The 12,674-nt window shown below is 43.3% G+C and overlaps 1 protein-coding gene across 19 annotated transcripts in view; it reads right to left on the bottom strand.

The window, feature by feature from the left end:
- Positions 1-711: 711 nt before the first annotated feature.
- The window catches only part of LOC134420860 (GTPase-activating Rap/Ran-GAP domain-like protein 3), a 62,039-nt gene continuing 50,076 nt past the window's right edge, over positions 712-12,674 (bottom strand). Inside the window, exons 1-9 of one of the 19 annotated variants that reach the window (XR_010028447.1) lie at positions 9,455-9,471; positions 5,702-5,766; positions 5,172-5,258; positions 5,020-5,083; positions 4,649-4,727; positions 4,254-4,329; positions 3,826-4,135; positions 3,368-3,485; positions 758-2,199 (exon numbers count right to left, since the gene is read on the bottom strand). The gene's annotated coding sequence lies outside the window, so the exon portion shown is untranslated. Of the gene's footprint in view, positions 2,200-3,367; positions 3,486-3,825; positions 4,136-4,253; positions 4,330-4,648; positions 4,728-5,019; positions 5,084-5,171; positions 5,259-5,701; positions 5,767-8,266; positions 8,445-9,454; positions 9,473-12,674 lie in introns of those variants that run through there. The other 18 variants (XR_010028444.1, XR_010028446.1, XR_010028440.1 and 15 more) reach the window with 18 other exon arrangements.

Genomic DNA, 12,674 nt, shown 5'->3' with positions numbered 1-12,674 from the left:
TGGAACACTTATAATATTCAAAATAAAAACCCTGCCTCTACTTAAATAAAAGCCAAAACATTCCATTTCTTTTAAACGATATTTACATATTTTTATATTTATATTCCCATTTATAATTTATATTGCCATTTAATGTTATTTATATTCCATGCCACAACTCCTCATATTACTTACATATATTTATATTTAAATTTATATTCATAGTTTAGCAATTTCTCTTTATATATTTATTATATATTTCTATCTTAAGATCCACATTTCTATATTGCTTATATTATTTAAAATAAAACTCCTGCCTCTAACCAAATAAAAACCAAGGACACCCTTTTATTTGAACCAGATTTAAAATTTACGAAGTAAATTTATTTTTCAAAATTATAATGATATTTATATGGATATTTTTATTTATTTTATGCATAGATTTTATCTATATTAGAGGGAATACCTTCTAATATAATCATAGAAATATATTTTCTGTATTATACATATTTTCTTACTTATATTTGTTTAAATTAAATATGTATAGATATTTGTATTTCTATATATATTTGTATATCTGAATTTATATTTTATTGCTATCATTTAAAAACCCCAGCCTATACCCGAATAAAACCCCCCAATTTACTTTAACTCTATTTAAATATTTTTATATTTACAATCTATATTTATATATCTTTGTGTATATATATATAAAATAGACTATCATTTATCTATATGATAACATGTTACAATTATATACCATATATTATAGTTTTATGTATGTATCTGTTATCTATATTTATGTTTACCACTCTAATGTTATATTTATTTTTAAATGTATATTTATTTCTATTTTCATCTCTATATTAAACCATGTCAGTTCATTAACCCGACGCACCAGAGCCACAACAATACTGTACCTTTGTCAGCACCGGCACGCAGCACACGCCCATCCCATCGCAGCACAGCAAAACAAAACCTATTTCTATTACTAACAGAACAAACATCCCACAACGTCACTGAACCCTAATAAAAACTCAAATAAACCTAACTGTAAATAAATTTTAAATCTCACTATAAAGTAGCCCAAAACCTCCGCACATTCTCATCATAAACTTCCTCCTAAACCAGTATCTCAAAAACCCCAAAAAACTCAAACACACCTTGAAAATGACACAACTGCTAATAAAAACAAACACCCATTAAAAATTAAATCAAACCAACGCACTAGACTCAAAACTGCACAACTGACCCTAAACATTACTAAAAAAAGTCCCCAAAGCTCTACCTTTATGTTAATGCACAAATAATAACATGTAATCTATAAAAGTTATTTCAAAAAATTAAAAAAAATAATTAAAACCATGAAAATAAAAAACCTAAACTATTAAAATATTAAAAAATATCACTACCTAAATTAAAAAACATATTGCCTATAAAAACCCACCATATAAATGCCCCTGTCCCAAAAAATAAAAATAAAAAAAAATATTGAACCACAAAGAAATCAGAACTTAGGAACACCAAAACCATAATGTTCAAGAACTCACACCACATCCCTTATCATACACCAACTACAAACAAGATAAAGCAATACAATGAATTCTTAAAAACCACCTTAAAACCACTACATTGAAAAACATTTCAAAAATTAAAAACTGCATCTAACAAAAGCCATCTAATAAATTCACACCCAAAACTCCAGCAGCCCAGCTGGCCCTACCAAAGCTCTAGGTTTATACATACAGTAAACAAAACCAAAATCCCAGTAATACCCATCAGAAATCTATGAAAGAACCCTACTGAAATTAATCCTGCCTCAAATACAAACCAACCCATCCAGAAAGTCAGCTTCACTCAAAAAACAATTTACACAGAGTTAATAATACCAAGAAATAAAACAACACACCATATACCACCAATGAATATCATAGTGAAGGAAAAAAAAAAACACTACATTTTTTCCTTTTTGTTTTTTAAACTAACTTCTTTTATTAGCTAGAACAAAAGATTTTGCCAGGACTGTAGCAACAACTTCTTTTTCTTCTTCTCCTTCTGAAATGTCCCTTCTCACTCCCAAATTCCTCTCAACTCCTGAGTTTACATCCAAGCAAAAAGCAAAATTCGTGCACTCGTGCGTTCGCTGCTCCTGTCAGATTCTCTCTTTCCCTCCACATCTTCTTACACTTTCAGTCCTCACGCTGTCCCGCCGTGATGAGTCTGACAGAAGAATTGGCACATGTTAACAGAGCATTTCCCTCCCTCCCTCCCTCTCTCCCTCCCTCCCTCCCTCTGCTTTCCTCAGCGCATTTCAATCCATCCCAGGCCTGCAGTGATGCACGCTCACCCCAAAGCTCACAGCAAGCATGCAGCAGCTCAGGCTCACTCGGCTCCAGGGCCCAGAGCCTGCAGGCCCTGCAGCTGCCACACGGATGGACCTGGTTCCCTCCCCGGGTGCCCAGAGGGAAACCTGAGGGCAGGCGTCCACCCCGAGGGTGCACCCGCAGCCCCGGGCAGGCATGGAGTCGCTGGCTGCTCTCTGGGGACGACACCCTCCCTGCAGGCCACACTGCCTCGTCCTCTCCCACCCTGGGGGACAGGCACCTCCAGGGTCTGTGACCAGCCCCCTTCCGTCAGCATCCAGGGGCTCTGTCAGAGCCAGAGGGCTCAATTCGTGGTGAGTACCGATGGCACACAAATGGCAGCCTGAGGAAATCGTGTTCTGGCCTCTAAGTGCTTGGGACAGGGTCTGATTTTTTGTTTTGTACTTGTATAAGATTAGTACAACAGGGCTCTGATGGATGACATGGCAACAGAGAATTAAAAACTCCTCGACAGGATTACATCGACTTCTAGGAAAAGACAAAAGCTTAGGACCCTTCTGAAATCTACTTTTATTCCAAAGCACGGGGATTGTCAGCGTGCTGCACCTTCCAGCTTTTCAAAGCAGCTTACCTCTGAAGACCAGGAAACATTGATTTCTACAGAAACAATGGGCAACCCCCAGGCTAATCTCAGCACTACTGTTTAATAGGGGACCTGCCAGCGTGCCAGTCCAGCTTCAAGTGTGCTTTACTTCAGTCTAACGTCCCCACAAAATTCTTCTCACATCTTCCAACCCTGAAATCTTATTTTCCCCTAAAGCTTCTCTTCATTAGCAATTTCCAAGTAACATGGTATTTTTACAACATTCAAAAATGTCATGCTGGACTGTGCTAGAGAGTAATCTGCAAATATCAGCTTAGCAAAGTTTGAATTGACTTGTCCAGAGATAAAACCTACAAGTGAACACCTACACCTGCCTACAAAGAGCTAACAAGCCCCTGGCAGCTGCCAGCATCAAAGCACAGCGGATGTTTCTAATACAGGGTAAGGATAACAACATCACCTTCTGTTCTCTCCAGCTTCTTTTCCCTGCAGTCATATTTTGCTTCTTATGATTTTTTTAGTCCCCGTATCTTCTTGGACAGCACCGAGCCCGACGACAAGGATACGAGAGTCTTTCCCTGCCGGGCGGAGAGAACCAGGAAAACAGTTAAAAAAAGAACAGGGCAGTTTGAAATTCGTACTTGCAACGAGAAGCAGCGCCTAACCAACAGAACAAGAGTAAACAAAGCATGATACCTCCCTGGGGACAGAAGACTCATAAACTCTCCAGGATTCACAATTCCAGCCACCAACCCCTTCAGGACAGCAGCCAAGTGTCCCATGGGGTGGTGCTGCACCAAAGAACCATCTGAGAGGTTCCAAAGAGTGAAATGCACAGTATTTTGCAAAGACAAAAAATCTTGCAAAATAACAAAAATACAATAGATGTAAACTACAGGGCAAGAGTACAAGTGTTACCTTTGGCAGCTGGAACCATCCAGGTGAGCACCTGATAACGGGATCCTCACCAGAGTTTGAACCCTTCAGGACACAGAAGGGTTTTCCCCAGAAATTTCACAGACTGAGTTTTGATAGAAGCACGCTCGCCGGATCCTCAGAAACGTCACCCATTCTCCAGGTGTCTGGAGAGAACTGCAAATGGCTCTCACGTAGTTGGAGCTAGTTCTGTAAGGTCTCAGGGTGAATTTCACCAGATGCAACCAAACTGGGCAACTCCCAGTGGGACAGAAGGAACCCAAAGCTTGGGTAAGCAGAGCTGCAGCAAATACTGAGGAAACAAACATAACAGCGTAAAAAATAATAAACCATCCTTTTTTTTCTCTTGCTTTTGTTTTTTTTTCTTATTCAGATCAGCATAGCAATTAAAGAGAAGGTGAAAAACTCACCATTACTGAACATTTCATCACCTGTAAGCTGAGCATCCTTAGCATAGTGGACTCCAAAGTTAAAATTCACCGATCCCTGGGAAATAAAGCCAAATATCGTATGGTAAAAAATCAAACAGCAGACATAAAAATTTGTTTCCTCTAAGCACTTTCAGGTACGTATGTATCTTTGCATTACACATTAGAACATACACTTTATACCATCACCTAATACATAATAATTTACCTTTAAATTTTGATAGTATAGCATGAATTTTTAACTTAAACTGGTGATCTATTATTATTCAGTTGGTGCCTAAAGTTATTTCTGCTGTCACGTTCAAAAAAACATGAATTTTTTTTACTGGAATGAGCAATTGATTTCAAAGTCATCACAAGCCCACCAAAACACAAACCTGGGTTCACTGGACGGGTCTGTGAGCTAGAAGTAGTTAGGCTTGTACTTCCCTCTTGTTCTTCCAGAACCAATAAATCCTGTCAACAAAACCAGGATCTTTAGCCCGCTGCTGTGAAAGATTCTACAAGGATGATGGTTTGATTTGTGTTTAGAAGTTTTGATTTGAAATGGCCAGTTCAATGGATAAAGACAGTTTACGTAGTATTACATTACTGTTATTATTATTTCTATTGTTATTTTTACTAGTACTACTGCTATTGTTATCACCTGCTACTGGAAGAAACAAACCAGTAGTACCTATACTTAATTACTTTTATTTCCAGAAAATAATAAAGAAAAAGAACCAAACCAAAAAAAGTCACTTCCTACCTTTTATATCAAGGGATGAAAAATTTCTCTTGGGCTCTTCTCCAATTTATCAAGACTCATAGCACTGAAAGGCAAACAAAACAGTGCTTTATAGAAGGCCAAGTGCACGTTTCAAGGCTGAACCACCAACTGATTGCAGTGACAGCACTTACAACATGAATCGTTCCCAGAGCCTCTGTGAAATGGAATGTTCTGTGGAACTGCCGTTTCTTTCCGAAAACACTAACTTCCAACACTTCCTAATCGTATTTTGTATTTTAAAACAAAAGAAGTTAGTGAGACTCTGTGAGGAGGTCAGGTTTAAATTTATTTCCTTGCAAAGCACAGAGCTCTGTTCCATCACCCTTCCCTTTGGCTCTACACTGAACCATGGTGAGCAGTTGAGGAGTGCTCAATAATCAACTCTATTTCTCTCTTTTTCTAGTTCTCTCTATTCCTAAATCATTCAAGACAAGTCAAATGAAAAATGACAAGTTCAGCATCAAAGTCACACTTTTTCCCTTTGTCTGGTCAAGAACAGGCTCTAAATCCACTTATTGCTACCTTCAAGGTTTAAGACTTGCAAAACCATTTTTACATGTTTTACAGGTTTATCATAAAACCCACAGAACGCAAGCTCTGAATTACAGGAAAAGGTACACAGGCAAATATCTAAAGGGATCACTTATTTGTAAATACATACCTTGATAGAGATCGCACTGAGAACCTTTCCGTGGGACTCTAAGGGACGCATGTTTTCTGAGCACCCTGTAAACAAGAAAAGCGACGATATATTACAGGACATCCCCACTTTTTCCACATATTCAAATAGGATTTTTAATAAAAACAGTTCCGTTACAAAAGAAGGAAGAAAACCAAGCTAATTTTACTCAGCTGTATTTACTGCCGATTTAGAGAAAAATGCCGGGCCGCGTCGCCCGTTGCGTCACACGCCGCGCCAGCAGCAGGGCCTGCCGGGAGTTGGAGTCTCGGGCTGACAGCCACTCATGTGCCGCGATAGCCGTTGCGTCACACGCCGCGCCGGCAGCACGGCCTGCCGGGAGTTGGAGTCTCGGGCTGACAGCCACCGCTCCGTCCCCCGGGAGCCACCGGGACCTGCACTCCCTCCCGGGCATCAAACGGCTCCTTCGCCCCACGGCGGGGAAGGACCTGAGGCAGCACCGCTCTTCCCGGATGCCCTCTCTTTTTCCCTCCAACTCTTTTTACTTTTTTCACTCTGTTTTTCACCACTTCCCTTCCCTTTTCCTTTTCCCTTTCCCTTCCCTTTCCTTTCCCCTTTCTTGTATTTCTAATCTTGGTTTACCTTTCCACCTTTAGAATAAAAAAGCAGCAGTAGAAACTTTCAGGCTACCCGAGAGTAAAAAAAAAAAATCTGCAAAACGAAAATGATTTAAAGAAAACTATTTATTCCCTGGGAGCCTGAAATTTTCTACTGCTGCACGTGACACAGAGCTTTTATTCCTTCTTATAGATAGTTATATTTTACATATATTTATAGTTTATATTGATGCATTATATTAATAACTATATTTAATATGCACCTTATTCAAAAATATACGGGAATTTTTTTTTTATTATTTACCATATCTACTGCTACAACTTATTTTTCCTTATATTTCTAATTTTTATATAAATCTTTAATGTGTTTATGATATATTTCTATACTTATATTTCTACCTTTATATTATTTGTATTTGTAATTTTTACACTAAAACCCCTGCTTGGGCAAAGAAAAAACAAAACCATCCATTATTTTAAACTACCTATTTTTTTTTTTTTATATTTATATTTATCATAATATACAACAAATGATAGATATATATAGATAGATAGATCACATCCATATTTATATCTATTTTATATCCATTTCCTATATTATTTTAAAAAAATATACACAGTATTACTTGTACTATATATTGTATCAATTTATGTTATTTTACATTTACAATTTATTATTAATTTTTTATATATCTGCATATAGTTGCAATACATTTATATATTTGTATTTTTGTTTGGGTTGTATTTACATTTATATTCTCTATTCATATATCTATAAACATACACAATACTCTATTAAAATTAGAATAACTTATTGTAACATATAATGACTCATGTTACATGTTAAATTTTAAAAATTGACCGAATATATAAAAATAAAATTGGCCCATTCCCATTGCTACACATCTATTTCTTTTGTTTCAATATAGTTAGAGTCATAATTGCATATTTAAAATCCAATTCCTAAATGAAATGACAGAACAAACAGCATCAAATTCCCACCAATATCTTCCAAAAACATCAAGATACCTCCAACAGCCAAACAAGTGTCAGCAAAAAAACAAAGAACACTCTTTTCAATAACAATTCTCATCACGACAGAAAAATGGAACCAAAATAAAAGAAAATCCTATAGAAACACACACAGCAAATTACAAAAAGTACTAAAAAAAAGTCAATCCCATCTACTAAACTCAAGACAGTGCCACTCACCCTGAACGACGTTACTAAAAAAGATAAAAAACAACAAAATTCTACCTCTACACTAACTCAAAGAATAAACAATCCTCTGTAAAAATAACTTTAAAACCTGAACTAATTAACAAAATGGAAAAACATCTCAACCACTAAAAACTAAGAAATTGACTACTCAAATAAATAAATACTTTAAAAACCCACCATATAAAAACCCACGTTCCCAAAATAAACCATGATAAACAATACGCAAATACATTAAAAGACAACAACAACAACAAAAAAAAAAAGAAAATAAAGAAAGCAACAACAAGAATAATACCAAAAAACACAGATAAACTGAAATCTGCAACAAAAAACTTATTCCCAACTGAATAAACCCATAGTGCCTCAAGCTATCAAAATAAAAATACCACCTAGAAACAAACACAAAGACTAAAGACAAACGTAACCATAAACAATGTCCCCCAAATTACCCGTAACCATAAAACATACACTACAATCAAACAAACCAAACAAATAAAAGCCCTGGAAGACGATAAACACACATGCAATTATCGAGATTAAAAACCCGCTGCTATGAACGACACGACGCTACCCCAAGCCGCCCAAAACAAACACTATACACTCACGCTAATAAAAGCCACCGCAACAGAATTAAAATGCGAACCGCTGCTTCGCGCTACGACCCGTAAAAAACATTGCGCGCCCTTCTAAACATAATACCCCGGCAAAAAAATATATATCCGACTACAAAACTCAATCCGAAACAAACCATTATCATCCCTACCGGCACCGAGAACCGTGCCCGCTCAGGAAGAACACCGTATCCCTTAGCGGACAGCCGCTGCAAACCGAACCCAGCGATGCCATCAACGCCTCCAAAGCGCCTCCGAGCCACGGCACCGCCGAACTTGGAGCGGCCGAACCCCGCGCTCGCTGCCGGCCCCGGACGGAGCGCGGCTCCCGGCAGGAAAGCGGCTCCTGTGGCGGCTGCTCCGGCACGCGGGGCCGGCGCCGCCCCGGGGAGCCCCGCCCGCTGCCCCTGCCCGGCGGGGCCGGCACCGGGCCCGGGGCTACCGGCGGCGCCCGAGCCCCGCGCCCGGAGTGGACGGAGCGGCCGGCACCGCCCGGGCCGGCGCGGCAGCGCCCGCGCCGCCTCTGCCGCCCTTGGCCGGCCCGGCCCGGCTCCACTCGGCTCCGCACGGCTCGCACCGGCGCGGCTCCGCCACTGCCGCCCTCGGCCGGCCCGGCCGCGCCGAATCCCCCGTGCGCCCCGGCAGCTGTCCGGGCCGTGCCAGCAGCGCTCCCGAGTGGGAACGTTCCGGGCCGGGCCGCGGGCACGGGCAGCGCCCTCCAATGCAGCGGTACAGCCCCATTGCAGCCCTGCAAACGCTGCCGGAGCTGCGGCTTCCCGCAAGCCAACCCCGAAACCGCAGACGGGGCGCACCTCACTTCAAAAAGGGCAAAGAAATGTGTTCTCCCCTCCAATTTCACCTCCTAGGAGAGCAGAAAAGTAGGGGCGCTCCCCAAATGAAAGCCTTCGACTGATGGGAAAGGGCGATTTCGACCTCCATTCAAACCCTTGAAAAGGAGGGACACCAGGGCTGCCCCCGCCATTTAAACCCGAGGGTGGTGCAAATGGGGTGGCTGCCTTCAAATCAAACCCATAATACCACAAGAATACTTTTCCCATTCCCCTTAGAATAGAACCCCCTGGATACCCCTAACAGCCTGGAAAAGGCAGCTTTTCCTGCAATCAACACCCTTAAAACCACAAGTCAAGAGGGATCCCCTCAGGTCAAACGCAGACAATAAAAGAAGAGGAGCTGCTTCCTTCTCCTTAATCCCTTTTGTCTTCATAAGCTCCATTTGTGTTCCTGGGGAACCGGGGAGGGACTGGCAAGATGAAATTGCAAAGGGGAAGGAGAAAATTCCCCGCTCCGAACCCACACGGGCTCACCTGTTCGGCTGCTGCTCCCCGGCACAAAGATTCGTCCCTCGGCGCCTCCTTTAAGCGATGCTCCACGTACCCAAGCGCGGATCCAGGTGGTGCCCCCGACCCTGTGGGAAGCTCCCGCAGTCCTTCCATGAGACAGCGCCGGGAGCGCCCCATAAACCCCTCTGTTGTGGTGTGCTGTAATGTCCCATTTTGGCCTTCCAGGTCACTTTCCCGGTGTGCCTATGTCTCTCTCCCTTCCCCCTTACCCCCATGCTGAGTGAGTCCTGTCACTCAGACCTAACGTTCCAGCAAGGCGTCGTGTGGTTGGTCAAGTTTAAAGGATGCCCCTATGCCCAGAGGTCATTGGCCTGTCTGGGTGTCATCTTCCCCTGAGACCCTGCCCCTCTCACCTGGTTGGTGGCTCACCTGTACCTCCCCTCCCCCTGTCCCTGAGCTTAAAAAGGTGATCAGACCATGCGGTCTTGGTTCTGTTGGAGCAGGTCCTCACGTTCAGACCTCTGTAACCATGGAATAAACCTCTGGACATGAAACCCTCCAGCAGAATCCTCTCCTTTTTCTCTTCACCATCGCCTGAAGCTATCCTCCTGAGGTAACGGGGTCCCTTACAAGCCTGGACTTGTTCGGTGCCCAGCTGCAACCACCAGCAAGCTAAGGTATCTCTGCAGTGACACACCGCAGTTGCTGCCTTTGGCCCAGCAGCGAGGGTCAGACTGGCCCAGGCACAATCTAACTGGTAATATTGGGAGCCACTTTTTCTCCAATATTTGGCGTCCCTGAGGCGGGCAAAGCGACTCTGCAGCCGAAGACAGACCTGCAGTGCCTTGGAGAAGCTTCTGGCAGCCGTGCATCCAGCTGAAAGGGGCTTTGGTTTATTCGCCCTCGGCTAGAGACTTAGGGAATATTCCCAGAAGAAGTTTCGTGGACTGTTCGGCGCCTCTGGAAAGCCCAGCTCCTTTCTGGTGAGCAGATTTTCCAGAGGGAGGACAGGGTAGCCTCTCTCGCCCAAGAGAGGTCCTGTTCCGGTGAAGAGACCTGCCTGTACCCAGCCAGCTACAGCTTCCATTTTGGGTGAGTATCTCTGCTCTCGGTAGGGCAGGATCTCAAAAACAGACTCTGCCGTGAGTTCTGTTCCTTTTTGCATTTGCATTTTTGGCTGCGCAGCCCCACAGACGGGAATTCATTGATTTCTAGCTATTAGCTTTCTGCCGCGTGTTTTGCTGTCTTTTCGAATTCGCGCGGGAGCTCTCTCTCTCTTCCTTTTGGCTCTGCAAGCTCGGCTCTCTCCACGTGGTCGGGAGATCTTTCTCTCTCTCTCTGTGCGGGGGAGGGGGGTGTTCTCTGCACACGCGGCGCGGGGGGCCCCGGTTTCGGCTTGCCGCGTGGCGTGGCTGCTCTCTCTGCTCCGCGGGGGGGTGCATTCCACGGCGGGGGAGGCTTTGTTTCTGCCTCTGCTCGGCAGGGCGTGCCCTGCTGCTGCTGCCCGGGAATTTGAAAAGCAGTATATACAGCTGCATTGTGAAGCTTTTGTCGGCTCGTTATCCCTTTCCATCTGTGTTTTTTTTTTTTTGAAATCGGTAGCTGATTTTGGCTTTGTTTTTGGTCAGGCGGGATTTAGTACTTTGCTTTTTACATCTAACATGGGTTTGAAACTCAGCATTGTACAAAAAGGAGTGTATTATAATATTGTTAGCATTTTAAATAGTAGTAATGTGAAGTTCTCAAAGGGAAAATTGAAACAGTTTATAAGATGGCTTTTCCTCCACTTCCCACAAATCTCCCCTGAAGAAATCCACAACATTCAATTCTGGGATAAAGTTGCAAATGAATTGATAACCTTAGGACAATCTGGCAATGCCCCCTCGGCTAAATTTGTGTTTTGGAGTTTACAAATTCGTACAGCATTGCTCAAACAAAAGGAAATGGAGAAAAAGCCAAATGTAAAGCCATGTACCTCTACTCTCCCTGTTTCTCCCTCTCCTAGTTCTAAAACCCCTAAACCTCTTTCCCCAAAACTTAGTATTTTAAACAGATCAAACTCATTGGGAAGTCGACGCCCAAATTCTGTTGAAATGCCTGAGTTGCCCTCTCCACAAGGCCCTGGCCAGCCTGCGTGGAATCTTTCCCAATCCCTTGTGTCCCCTCCTCTGAAACCCACAGCACGTGGTAGCTTTGCAGAGAGTAGTGTTACCCAAAATGGCCCCCAGTCCCTAGGGGGTCCACAAGATGGTGGATGCCACGTGGCATCTTCCCAAACCTGGTCGTCTTCTTCCCAAAATCCCCTTAAGCATCCCAAAACTCCAGCCCCATCCCCCTCTCCTCCTGTTCCTCGTGACACCTTTCCCCCTCCCCCTCCCTTTCCTGCAATACCCTCAGCTCCGCCCCTCTACTCCTCCCAGGGGGCGTCTGCTGACGTGATGTCACCAGGTGTCCCCGCCCCCTGCCTGCCCCTTGACCCCGCCCCCTGTTCCCACGGTTTCCCCGCCCCTTGCCGGCCCCCTGTCCCCGCCCCCTGTCCCCGTTGCGTCTCCGCCCCCTCCCCGGGTTCCCACGGTGGGGACACACCCACTGCCATCCCCCAAACCTGTGTCTGTGATCCCAATGCTTCTGTTTCAAGGGATACAGAGCAGGGAACAGCAGACCCAATGCATAGTCCCATGTTGTCACTGGCTCCTGTTACCTTTCAGACTGCTGCTCAGGGGGGAGCAGTTCCAACTGCTAATTGGAGTTCTTTTGGACGGCAATTGATTAAAGAGATCTGTAAGTCTCATAAAGAATATGGTCCACACAGTCCATATTTCCGTGGCCTTTTAAATTCTGAATTGAGTAGGACTGTAGTGATTCCACATGATTTAAAACAGCTTTTTTCCTGTCTAATGACCTCCACGGAATTTAAATTATGGGAAATAGCATGGAAACAAATGCTAAAAGATGCTCTCCCAGGCTTGCATGCTGATCCAAACACAGCCAAAGACAACAGTGGTAACCCTATCACCATTGAGCTCCTCTGTGGTGAGGGCCAATGGTCTTCTCCCTCGATCCAAGCTACTGCAATTCCTGCAGAAACACTCGAAAAAGTAAAGGAAGCAGCTGAAAAAGCATTCTTTTCCCTACAACCTGAGGGGCCTTTTGAGCCCTATAGTAAAATTAAACAGCTACCATCAGAGCCTTTTTTGAAATTTGTAGAAAGGTTAACTAGAGCTATTGAAATACAAGTTAAAAA

The sequence above is a fragment of the Melospiza melodia genome, chromosome 7, assembly GCF_035770615.1.
Source record: "Melospiza melodia melodia isolate bMelMel2 chromosome 7, bMelMel2.pri, whole genome shotgun sequence".
Taxonomy (NCBI): Eukaryota; Metazoa; Chordata; class Aves; order Passeriformes; family Passerellidae; genus Melospiza; species Melospiza melodia.
The sequence above is the reverse complement of the archived record's forward strand: the minus strand, read 5'-3'. Positions and strand labels throughout refer to the sequence as shown.